Here is a 13,576-nt window from a genome sequence, read left to right on the forward strand (position 1 = left end):
ACACAGTTCATGGTTTGTATAGAGCGTTGGGGATGAATAGAGGAAACATAATAACATGGGACTCCTTAATGATGGCCATGGATGTCCTACATCCCCATGTGAATAAGGAATTTTATTATGTGGGATACATCATCACCAAATTATACAATGATTTGGTAGAAATCCAGAACACACTAAGTGAGATTGAATTTAAGTGTAATTCATTTTTTATGCACCTCATTTTATGTCATAATACAAATCATATGAACAAGGATCTAAACTTGATAAAGGAAGAAATGGACATGTCACTGCCTGTCCAATTATGGAAAAGGGTATGGGAAAGTAATATGTATGTTTCTTCTTTGTGTATTTTGAGAATTGGATTGTGTTTCCTCTTAGGAGAATGCTAGGTCCCTTTGAGGAAATAATTTCTCCAACAATGAACTAATCTTGATGGCCTTGTTAGGCACAATTGGGTGGATCTATTATTGTTTGATAATCATACCATCATCAAGGTTCTTGGTTGTCCTCAAGCACCTCATAGATTACCCAAGTATGCCCCTTCTAGGGTTGGCATTGTGGAGTTTATCTAGCAGCTAACATTGGTTTATAAAGAGTTCATGTGCCCAAACAAGAAGAAAGGCACCTTGGTTCCTAGGATGTGGGTAGTTGATGATTTTATTATTGGAAATTAGTTATTAGATCCCATGAATTCCTTCCTCAAGCATTATAAAATGGCTAATTCTCATTGGGGTTGTGTGATCCAAAAGGGATTGTGACAAGAATATCAACGGAAATGGCATGCGCACCTTTTCTCGATCACCACCCATTGCCAGAGGGAATTTTTATTAGGAATATAATTCTTCCCAAGGATTTATATGAGAAAAAGAGAAGGTAGAATGATATCCATAGGGTGTATAATGATTTTAAGGAACAAGATCCTTCATTTCTCAAATTTTTATCATGAATCAGATTACTGGAATAGCTTTGTATGGTCGAAAATGTAAATCAAGGGTACAAGTCCATCACACAACCACCTCACATATGCATGCAATACAAGATGAAGGAAATCAAGGAGAATAATCCTTTCAATCTTTATTCTAGAGAACTAGATTTAGAAATATTAGTGCTAACCAAATAAGAAAGGAGCACTAATGCAAGCTAGATCTAGGAACATTAGGGGAAATGTATCAAAATCCTTGAAAACCCTAGATGAATATAAAATGCTAGAGCTAGATATATGTACATGTGTTGAAAAGACAAAGATGAAGAACACACCTTTAAAGTCTATTTTATGCTTGTTCTTTTGAGGGAAATGAATGGAAATCGTTGGATCTGGGCCTAACACAACACAACAAACAAAATCCAAAAATATTTTAGCTAACTGTATCTTCAGGAGTGAAATGGGATCATCAGGGGTGCAGTGCGCCCCTAATGATAGTGAGCAACATTGATTATATTTTCATTGTTGTGTAGAAAGCCGAAAAGGGTACTCAGATCTACAACTTGTGTTAGAATATTTAGAATAATTGAGAGGGGGATGAATCAATTATCCTTAGGTCCATATGTACCAATACATGTTCTAACAACTTCAAACAACTTAATCAATTTCATAAAATCACTTGGTCAATATAGCAACTTATCAACAACTTAACTAATTCATTTATCACTAGCTCTTTGTTTGGTATATGTCGACTAACAAAATTAAGCAATAATAAATAGCATACATCATAAAACAATATTCATGCATGTATGACACCAAGATTTAATGTGGAAACTCAATTTGGAAAAAAAACACCAAGTAACAAGCTACCACTTTTTCATTCTTCTCAAGTGAGCTAGGTTAAGAGCCAACCCTGTTAAAGGTTACAAAACACACTATTAGGTGTCACACTATTAGGAGTGGCCTAGTTAGAGAAATCCGGATCATTCCATTAGAATTTCACCTTGATTAAAGGATTTACAAATGACTATTAGGTCAAACTTGATTAAAGGATTTTACTCCCACAATGGTTAGAAAGTAACAACTAGGTTTGATCTGTTAATATAAAAATCACTTTGCAAATAAAGATCTCCATTCGAATCATGCTATTTCATTGATTGGAATTCCTCATATTCTCCATCACTGATATGCTTGGAAACCCTCCAAGCAATCACACGTCACCAATCTTACTATTTTCCTCTACTACTATGTTTTTCACAGGTTCTTCATAAGTTTGCCAATAAACAATGAATTGACCAACAATAAAACATCTCTTATGCCTCCTTAAATAGGCAGCTTTGATCTTTTCCTGCTTAAACACCAGTGTAGATCTTAGGGTTTGATCAAATTCATTAAATCTATCCATCCTTTTATCCTTCTACTCCTTTCTTGATACTTCTATAAACTTCACCTTGAATCCTTTCCTTTGATCACTTAACAAACTCAATTCATGCATTAAATAAGCCATCTCATCAATCCTCATCATTCATACATTTGACAAATTTGAAAATCCAATTATGTTAGCCTCAAAACTTGATTCTTTCACAAACTAATTTTTTTTCTAACACTTTGTCATCACTGTGTTCTTCTTCTTGGTTAACACTATATAGCTTGATCTTTATTGTTCCGTCTCACTTGGCTTAGACTGGCTTGCTCAATCTTCATCATGATCGGTCAATACTACAATTCTCTTCTTCATCTTGCTCAGCCATAACTATCACTCGGTTGATACTTCTTTCTTGGGCAACTCTTAAGTTCTTTAATCTTCTGCTTCATTGATCTACTAAATTGTCACTTGATCAAGCTTAGTGATTTTCTCAACTACTTTTCTACACTTTAACTCAATTGTATTTTTTACTTCATTTGATGATCAAACAACTATCTTGTCAAAGACTAACTGATCAAGTGCCCATTGCAATTCTAACAACTTACTCCTCTTTACTCAACACTTCACTAGTTCATCTAGTTATCTCTCTTTTCAAATCCTCTTCATCAATCAACTGATATGGCGATCTACTTTGTTAGAAAATGTCTCATTAGTACAGTTTGATATCAATGGCAACATAAAAATTGTTTCGATTGTAGTTTTCAACAACCTATTTGTCAATTTGATATCAACAACCTGCAATAAAAAAAGGGTTGGGCGGGGGTGGGGGTGGGGTTTGCCTTGGTCAAACACTAGTTTAGGAATTAACCTTGAATTGGAATAAATGAAATAACATGAAATGTAAAGTAAATGTAGGAATTCTCCTTACAAAAGTCAAATCTCTTGAATTGAATGCAATGTGCTTACTTCACCAACAAATTTGGACCAGGAAGATGAAGATGAATGGACTAAAGAAGATCTTGAAGTAAATTGATTCAATTGCTTGAATACTTAAATCCTTGATCTTCAATTACAAAATTCTTGAATGAATGCTTGAAGACTTGAAGGCTTGAAACTTGAATGCCTGAGAGCTTGAGTGCTAAAGTGTTTGGATAATTGTGAATGAGATGTGAAAATGGAACAAATGGAAGGGTTTATATAGAGCTCAGAATTGACTAACTCCTGTAGGCAGACCTACCTGGAGATTATCACCTTGAACATTCTAGAACAAGGGTCCCAAAATGGAGACCAAAAATAGGGCCTCATCAGGGGCAAACTACGTCCTTGATTAGCCCATTAGGGATGGAATGCATCCCTAATTGGTCAGGGGTGCACTGTTCCCCTGATTATTAGGTGCACAAACTCCTAGGATTGTCTTGGGACTCCACAATAGGTCCCTAAATTTGGAAATCTAGTCCATGTTCCAAGGAAATCCCATTTCAGTGTGAAGAGTAGATTCCAATTCGATAGATGGGTGAAAGGGAGGACCTAAGAGGATAGATCCTACCTCAAACTTAATGCCACAAAAATAGGATCTTTAAAGAGGATTTTTAGGCTTTACCCCAATTCCACCTAGGAGAAAGGACAAAAAGGGGAAGAAAGGATGGAAGACATAAGGAGATTGAAGATCTCACATGAAATAGGTGCTAAACCTTCATTAAATTGGAGTGCACCCAATTTAAGATGGTACAAGGTTGAAAGCCTTATTCCAAAATTATGATGATATTATGAATACAATTAAAGATTTAATGAAAGGAGCAGAAGAAAGAGTTAATCTAGAGGGTGGTGAATCTTCATGTGGCAACATTCTTCCTGATGATGAATATGTGATTATTGACCCAAACTAGTATTAAGAGGGGGGTAAATAAGTACAAACTTTCAAATCAGTCAGTCAAGCTACTTTATCAAATAATTTTTCAACCAATTGCTTATACAATAAAACAATAACAAATGAAACACAATAAAACCATATGAACTCACACAAGGAAGCATACATCAAGAACTCATGAATCTTATATGTGAAAATCCTAAGTGTGAGAATGAAAACCAAAGTGGGAGTAATATACCCATTAACCTTTTAATGCGTATAAAAGGTAACCCTGTTAAAGGCTACAGATACTCTTTCTAAGAAACATCCAATTAAGAATAATGATAATCTATAAAGATTAAGAAAGCTTGTCAAAGCTACCTTGTAAGAGGATTTACAACACTCCTTCTAGGAGGTACCCTTTTAGAGGATTTAAAAATACTTTCTAAGGAAGCATGCATAGTTAGGAGCCTACTAATAGTTGCAATTATAAGAGGGAGAACTAAAAGGTTGATCTATAAGTGGCACAACTTGTCTTATAGATCTGCAATGTAAACCTTGGAGATCCCTTTCAAATTCTCCTCTCTTTGCCTTGGCTTGCCTTGTGAATACCTCGTGTCACATTTTACACTTGTTGGTTCATTCATGTCTCTAACCAACCTATCTATTGTTCATGTCTTCTCTCTATAGCTTACTGGCTTACTTCTTCCTATGATCCTAATACTTATGAAAAACTTAAAAAATGAGGTGTACAAGCTATTTACACTTCCCAATATCTCAATGCAAAAACCCTATTAAAAAATCCTTCTCAAATTGACATAATCAAAATTTGAATAAAAACATGAGAAACTCACATAATACCTATGACTACCTATGAGTAGGGGTCTAGATTGGTAGGCATGCCAGTATCCCTATGATCCTATGTGTAGCTTCTATCCTCTAACTTTGTGAATGTCTAAACATGGATGTCTATCACATCACCATGTCTAGTCATTATGTTGTCATGTCACACCATTTTGAATCATTACTCTCACTCTTTGCTTGACTCCACATTCCACCTATTTTCTTGTTGTGACTTAAACATAGTCATTGTCCTTATCTTGACTGGTGAATCACCCTACTAGTAGTCAATCCAACTTGAAATCTTCTACCTCTTTCTTTATCAGTTGCTAATCAATAACAACACTTAAGTAATGCTAAACTTAAACTAATAAGTCCAACAATCTCCCCCTTTGGAATTGATAGAAATCTATACATACCTACTCCTTTGGCCTTTTCTCTTTCCTCTCTTTGACTAGTCTATGTGGACTTAGTAAAAAGAAATGAGACTTCCCCTCAACTTGATCTTTGTTGTTCATCTATCCATTAGTTCCCCCTTGTTGACATTATGGTCAATTTTTCTATCAATGACTCAACACTTAATCAAATGGTTACAAAGCTACCAAGCTCTACAGTTGCTACTAAGCTTATCAATCCGTTTGTAGTGTTAACCAAGTGATTTAGTTGCTCCCAAGCCAAGTAGTTAGAATGCAGTGTCTACTGAGCACCTAAGTTAGTTTGCAGTGTTTTCCAAGCTACACAATGTTTATTGAGCTTCATAAGCAAGGCACAATGCAAATTGGGTGTATCAGAGGCTACTGAGCTATTCAGTGGAAGTGAAGAAGATCATAGTGTTAATTGAGTTATGGCATGTTAACCAAGTTATACTATGTCTACTAAGCTTGTAGTGTTAACAATGTGAATCTAGTGTTGACTGAGTCATGCAGTGTGAACTGAGTGATTTAGAAGCTACCGAGTTTCTCAGTGTTCACCAAGTCACATAGTGTTGACTGACTTTGAGCTTCTTAGAAGTGATTAGTATGGACCGAGCTCCAAGTTCAACCAAGTGCCAAAGATTGTTGAATGCTAACAATGTTTTTCGAGTATCAGAACATTATCGAGTTTGTCTTTAGAACTCAAGTTACAATAGTTGGGATGACTTTGTGAATTATGATGAAATTGGTATTGTAGACGACTCCAGTAAGTTATGATTTGGATTGGTATAAATGTAATACATTGTATCATATCCAAGTAAGTATGTAAAGAGAATGTGATGAGCATAAGTGCAAATTGAGTAAGGCTACAAGCAGTATAAGGGACAACTAAGATTTATCTATCACAGTCAAGTGATCATTACAATAGAAGGAATCTCAACCAACAAATTAGAGTTGCATATCAGAGATCAACCACTGGTTCATCCTAACAGGTGTATCAGTCAAATCCTTTAATAGGGTAGACTTAATAGTCTTTGCTAAATCTCTTAACCGAGTGCGTACTTCATTGTATGTTTGTAAATCCTTTAACAAAGTGGACCTCACAGTCCTTATTGCTCCTAACAAGGCAAATCACCATAAGTGGTTAATTGTAAGCCTTAATAGGTTAACTTTATACTATAGTACTAAAGCTTGTGGGTATCATCCCCACCCTAGTTTTACTTTCTATTTGGAAGGTTTCTAAGTTACCATATCTTTTGTCAAAGTGTTATGAATGTTTATTTTCTTTCACTCTTTCATGTATGCAATTAGATCAGAATATTATATGAAGGATTGATTGAAGTAAGATAAAGTTTTATTGGTTCCTGATTCACCCCTCCCTTCTCAATAACCTTGCCTACCTTATATTTCCAACATCCCTTTCATCATTGTTCCAATACACTTCTCCTCTATGTTTTGTTCTTCTCTCTGAACTCTTCTCCCCCTGTGTATTGTCTCCTTTATCTCCTCCTTTATATATTCTCCCCCTTTTTTCAACAATAAAAAGGGTAATGTTCTATGTCATAGCTTTTCAAACACTTCCTTGAAGTATTCACAAGCATTTTTTAGTTGTGCCTCCCATTACTCTTTTAGAATGGTGACAGAAAGAGTCTCGCTCCATATGTATACCTTGTGTTCACCAATGCCATCTAGAGTACTTATCAGTTTCTTGGCAATCTATATTTATGCATCTTTGGTGTGTTCTTGAATAGTACTTGCTAGTGGTGACATGAAACGTTGTAGTTCTAAGAAATTGATATCATTTTTGTCCTCTTCATCTCTCAACCTATTAACTAAGTGAATGGTTTTTTGTGCTTTAGCTAAGTAATCTAAAAATGATCCAGTGAGTGGATCAAATATCTTGATGATTTCTTGAAGCCCCCATGTTGACCTTCCCGTTTCCTATGCTCAAGGTCATTATTGCATGTACTTAAAGTATATGCTTTATGGAATACCAATGTGATGTCCTTTGAGACATCAATAATTTCCTCACCGATATCTACTAGGGTAACCTTTTTTTGTTCAACAAGCTCAATAAGTTTCTCCAATATCTTATGTTCAACATTCTTCTCTTCAACCTTCCTAATATATTATTTCTAGCCTTCAATGTTCTCAATTGTTTGAATGAGTTTGTTAATTTGATAAATATCTAAGTCATATGTGACCTTCATTGCTAGGTGAATAATGGGACCTATTGTTTTAACCAATGTTCTTTCCCTTTACTGTCTTTTGCTATCTTGATTGAGCCTTTCATATTGCTTTCCTAATTTGGAAAATTTCTTCAACTCCTTGGAATTCATCTTTCCAAGTTTGTCTTTCATCCTTTCAATTTCCTCCTGTGTGGTGGTTTTCTCCACTTCTTCTTCTACATCTTGTTCAAAAAATTCTCCATCTTTAGACATAGATGATGAATATCTAGAGGTGAAATCTTGTTGTTCCTTATGCTTCTTCTTACTTCATGTTTCCTCCTCTACGATTAGTTTCTACTTGGTTGGATTAGTCTTCTTAACACTTTGTTGTCCCTGTTAGTCTTGTTTTCACTTCAAGTTTATCTTGATGCATCACTAAATGAATGTTCCAAGTTCCCTTTGTGAAAATTAGGTTTTTGTGTTTTTAATTTTGTTAACTTTAGAAGAACCCTATTTTTTGTTTCACTAAGCATTGCCATAGAAAGCCTTGGGATTATGTTTATATAGTATGCCTTTTCAAAATAAAAAATGTGCTAGAAAAATCTTTTAAATACCCCTTTTGCATTCCTGGGAACCTTTAAAAAGGTTATTTGCATTATTTAATATTATCCTAAGTTCCCAAAATAATTTTAACCTAAGATTTTATCTTAGATATTCTGTAGGTTTATGTTTTTAATTTGAAAAATCAATTGAATAACAATAACCCTTGATCTTAAGGAAGATCAAGGGTTGTCACTTTGTCACCATAAGAAATCACATGCTTAAGATCAAGGGTTGTCACTTTGTCGCCATAAGAAATCACATGCTATTTACTCCTAGCGACATATTGACCAAGCAATACTTTCCCAAGGGACCCAGTCATGAATGAACAAGGTTATAAGACAAAATGCCCGCATTGTTAGATCTTCTCATGATCGATGGTGGTCACTTTGTCGCCAAAGGAAGTTGCAAGAACTTTATCCTTGGCAACATAGCGACAACTCGCCACATGGATATGTGGTAGGACCAACCCTTGAGGATGACATCGTAAATTTCCATATCATCAACAACTTGTCAAGTTGTTAGGATGTCAGTTGCTATGAGGGATTCACTTTGAAAGAGATAATACATTGGTCCACACCATCAGATCTTCCCATGATCAATGGTGGTTGCTTTGTCACCAAAGGAAGTTGCAAGAACTTTATCCTTGGTGACATGGCGACCTAAAGGAAATGTCATAGGCCCACATTATGTGTACTATGATTATCATAAAGCTCTACCATCTGATGCAAGGTTGATCAATGGTGGTCACTTCGTCGCCAAGGGGAGTTGCTCAAATTTTACCCTTGGTGACATAGTGAGAACATGACACGTGTCTAGAGGTGTACGTGGGTCCTATGTAAGTCACCAAAAATGAAAGAAAAGGCTCACATGGAAGGATTCAAGTGGACTAACTACTAACTAGGAAGGTTAAAGCCAAGTCATAAAATGTTTTATTCTCAATCATTGGATTTTTCAAATATCGACAGCCTATTTTGAAATTTGAAGGTAATGCCACTATGTTTCTCTATGATCCATTTATGAGAATTAAAGCTCCCCATGCAAAATAAAACCAGGAATATAGTGTAGACAGTTGAAAATTTCTTCATACAAAATGTATTTTTGATTTTCTAGAGCGATATTTGTTTAAGAGCTTATTGTCATGCTTGCTTGAATCATGAAAACCTTCTATATCAGCAATTCATTGCAACATTTAGAGAAGAAACAAAAAATCCAAGTATCACAATCCAAATATAATTCAAAGAATTCTAGTTTTTCTGCATTATTGTCCAATATGCCTCCAAAGAAGGGTTTCTCTGGGAAAGTAGAATATGCCAGTAGAAATATACATGATATTTCCTAGAATAATTAAGTGAATCCACAAATGCATCAGCCCAAATTAAGAAAATAGTTCCTATAAACCCTAGGCTCCAAGTTGCAGATGCATTGTTTGATAAGGGGAATTGGACTAGGGATGCCATAACTTCCAAAAAAAGGCTCCAATTGTTCAAGAAATGGTTCTCAGAGAGGAAATTGTTTGCTCCCCATGGGAATATTTAGAATTTTGATTTAGGTAAACAAGTAGTTCCTAGGGTTTTCGTGGATTTAGACCTTCTCATAATTATAGCCCTAAATTATGACCCCATAGCTAGGATGGTGAGGAAAATAGATGGGGAGTGTCTGATGAAAATCATTGCAGAAGAAATTTAGGAGGTTTTTAGAATGGAGCCAACCATAGGTTACCATGAGATCATTGAATTTTAGGGATTGGAAAAGGAATACTTGTCTCGTAAAGATCAAATTAGACAAGGTACACTGAGAGGACACTTTGCCACAATTTGGTAATTTGACTTTTGTTATAGCATCAACTAAAGAGCCTTTCAAGAAGCATTTTTTCAATTCTAAAACCATTGATATTTACATGACTTTGTGTAGAGTTTTTTGGTGAAGATAAATAAGATTTTATGCTAATAAAGTTCATGTATATGATGACACAAATCTCTTCTTTTGGTGTGGATATTATTCTTGATTTTGCATCCTATTTAGTAAAAGAAATTCACACAGGTCTAATTGAAATTGCATAGGGAAAAATTGAGAAAACATTTGGCCACTATTCTTTATTGATGCATATGTTCTTGTATAAAGGTGTTACCTTCTTTACAAAAGAAATGTTGTTGAATAGAGAATATGAGGGAGAAGCTCTACCAGTTCAATTGTGGAGTGCAAATATGACTTGAGATGCAAAGGAGGCCAATTTTGTGAGATTTGATAGATACTTTGCATCAAGGTTGAGGAGTTTTTTGTTAAAGGATAATCCTAGGATACCTAAGGCATTGTTGGATTTCATTAGACCTATCAATACCTCTACTGGTTTGAAGGTTTCCCATGGGAAAATACCATTCCATACCTTGTGTCAACAATGTTCAAAGTATATGGATTCCAAGGAACTCCCCATGTACTCCCCTACCAAGTACCTCTAAAGGTGGGAATAGATAAAATGCTATGGTAGATAGGTGGATTGGAGGAAGCACAACTGATTGATTAGTCTAGGGGTTCTATTTTCCCATCCTGTATAATGGCCCATCAGTTCATAATCACCAAGGGTGTTTGGTTATTTCTATATATATTTTTAAGCCAATACAAAATGGTTGTTTCTCATGATCTCTTCAATGATAGTGAAGGATTATTTGAAGTTTTCAGACAGAGGACTAAGAATGGTGCCAAAAAAAATCAACTCTATTTCCCCAAAGACATAATAAGAAATGAATTCTCTCTCCAAGAACAAGAGATCAAAAAGGAGAAGTGGAGAGTTTATTCCACGGTTCTAGTATTTATCATTTGTTTTGATAAAGATTATAAGCCTTTAAAAGATGCAAAGACAGAGGCAGATAAGATAAATAATTTGATGATCACTTTTCTAGAGATCATGGAGGCCATGAATGAAAATAAAACATTCTTTATTAATTCTTATCCTAACAAGGCTTGAGAAGTAATGAAAAGGTTATCCTTTACTCCTGTAGTAGGATCAAGGCAATTGGTTATTTAGAGGAGGTCGGGCTATAATATCATTAAGAATAAAGAGCCTACAGTTGATAAGGGTAAACAGATAGTTGGGTCAACTACTATTGTTTTGGAAGATAGGCCTGAAGAGCCAGAGGCCAAGAGGCAAAAAATAGAACAAAAAAAAGTCTCCCAAAAAGAGGAATACTCACCCACTCAATCCCCATTGCATGTAGGAGATGAACAACTCACTAAGGAGCACATGGAGCAATTAGGATCCCAAGGGGGAGTTTTTATTACTATTTCAGAATTACAAGAAGGAAGTTCTCAAGAGCCTCCCATGCCTACCCTTGAGTTAACTGCTGCTAATTACAAAGGAAGGGAATTGGACCCTATTGTAGAACAAGCTAGTCATGAATTTATTTCTAATGACAATTTTGTTAAATCTGGAGTCTTTTATGAATTTGCATGGAGAACAAATATTGAACTATTTGAAGAAAAGTGTAATAAGATGAAGGTAGAGCATCCTAAAATGGAAGAGACATCCATACAAGATCAAATCAAGGATGATATGGTGCAAGAATTTAAAAATTTAACCCCTAAAGAAGGAAGAAAAATGATAAGATCATCTAGGGTTTTGCTCTTGCCAAATTGGGACATTGCCGATGTAATGGTTTTTAACTTTGTGACCAAGAAGTTGAATGCATATGAAAAGGTTAAAAAAGGAGTTGAAAGGTGCCAAATTTAGTGAAGATCATGTTGCCTTAGTAATTTGGTCTATGAAAAGAGGATATAGAGCCAGTTCCTCCCAACCTGATGATACTCGTATGATTATAAACTTAATTGTAGAAAGGGTAGAGGATACTCCAAATGAGGAAGCGATAGAGCTAAATGTTGGAACAACCAACCTCACCCTAGCCACAACCTTGAGGGAGAAAAAAGAAAGACGAGAATTACAAGAAAAATATGAACAAATTCTAGTAGCTTATAATAAAGAAGTACAAAAAAATAATAGAGCTTAAGAAAAAGGTGATGGGGTACCAAGGACAGTCTAGCAGGCCTAGAATTACTTATCCTAATCCACTAGTGGAGTCTTTTAAATCCACTCCTCTTATAAAAATTCCAAACACACCACAGAGACCTCAATATTATACTATAGAGGATTTTGAAGAAGAAAAGAGAAAACTATAGGCATTGCATGTGGAATTTGATATCCAATATGAGGATAAGTTGAGGAAAACAATTATGTATTTGGTTGATAAAATTGGTTGGCCCACATTCTATGAAAAATGGAAAAAGTAATAAGCATGTGGAATGAGTTGAAAGGAAATGAGGAGGCCTTGAAGCCAATTATTAATAAATGGAACAACATGGATAAATATGTCACTCTTTTGCGTGTTTCAATCATCATTTTATCTTGTGAAGAAATAGAAAGGGCTTTTTATTTGACAAATGATCTCTTCAAGTTTGATAATAAGAGAATTGCATTACAAAGGAGAATCATAAATTATCTTGCAAAGTATAAGAGTAGAAACTTTGGACTCTTCCCCCATGCCTTGGATAAAAAAGATAAATTAAAAGATAAAGAGGAATGGGCCCAAGAATTAGATGATCTATTGTGCCTTAGGATGAATAGGGTCATAAATGAAAAGGGACATGCATGGTGGGCGAATACAACAAAAAGAGTAGTAAAAGTGCAAATAGTTTATGATTCTTTAAGAGAAATTTTTATTGAAATAGATAAATTGGGAGAGTATGTGATGAAGAAACAACATGATATTCTGAATTTTAATTGGCCAGATGACACACTTTTTGACAAGTGGATTGAAGATTTTGTACATGCAAAACAGTTAGTGATTGGAAAGATCGATGCTGATGAAATAGAACAAGATGATTTGCAAATAATTGACACATCGGTACAAGTAGAAGAAGATAAAGGTAAACAAAGAATTGCAGTCACAAGCATAGAGGCCCAAACTAATGACTTGGCAACAAGACAATCAAGTGTGACTGTTAATTTGTTAGTACAAGATGACATGGATGGAGAACCCTAGGTTCAGCTCAATTTTCAAATATTAGAACAACATCCATCTCAAGAAAGTCCAATGGCCACATGTTCCAAGGAATGACCATTATTGCAAAGCCAATCATTAATTCCTCAACAAAAAATAGTGCATTAGAAATGGTCCCCACAAAAGGAATGTTCATAATGCAAATAATTTTGTTGCACCAATTTTTGTCTTCTTTGATCGTAACTTTTGTAAATATCTTTGTGTCTTAAGGACAACTATTAGTGTTCTCTCTGCCTGAAGCTTGTTGCATCTCACACTATATAAGTGAGATTCCAGGGCTAGAGAAAGGGTCCAAACTATTGTACAACATTTAGTTTAGCTAGTTTTATTTTGGTCCAGTTTTCTTGATATAATTTTTGTGATGTATTTT

This window comes from Cupressus sempervirens, chromosome 3 (genome assembly GCF_028749045.1).
Source record: "Cupressus sempervirens isolate cs-2001-9-10 chromosome 3, ASM2874904v1, whole genome shotgun sequence".
In the NCBI taxonomy this organism is placed as follows: Eukaryota; Viridiplantae; Streptophyta; class Pinopsida; order Cupressales; family Cupressaceae; genus Cupressus; species Cupressus sempervirens.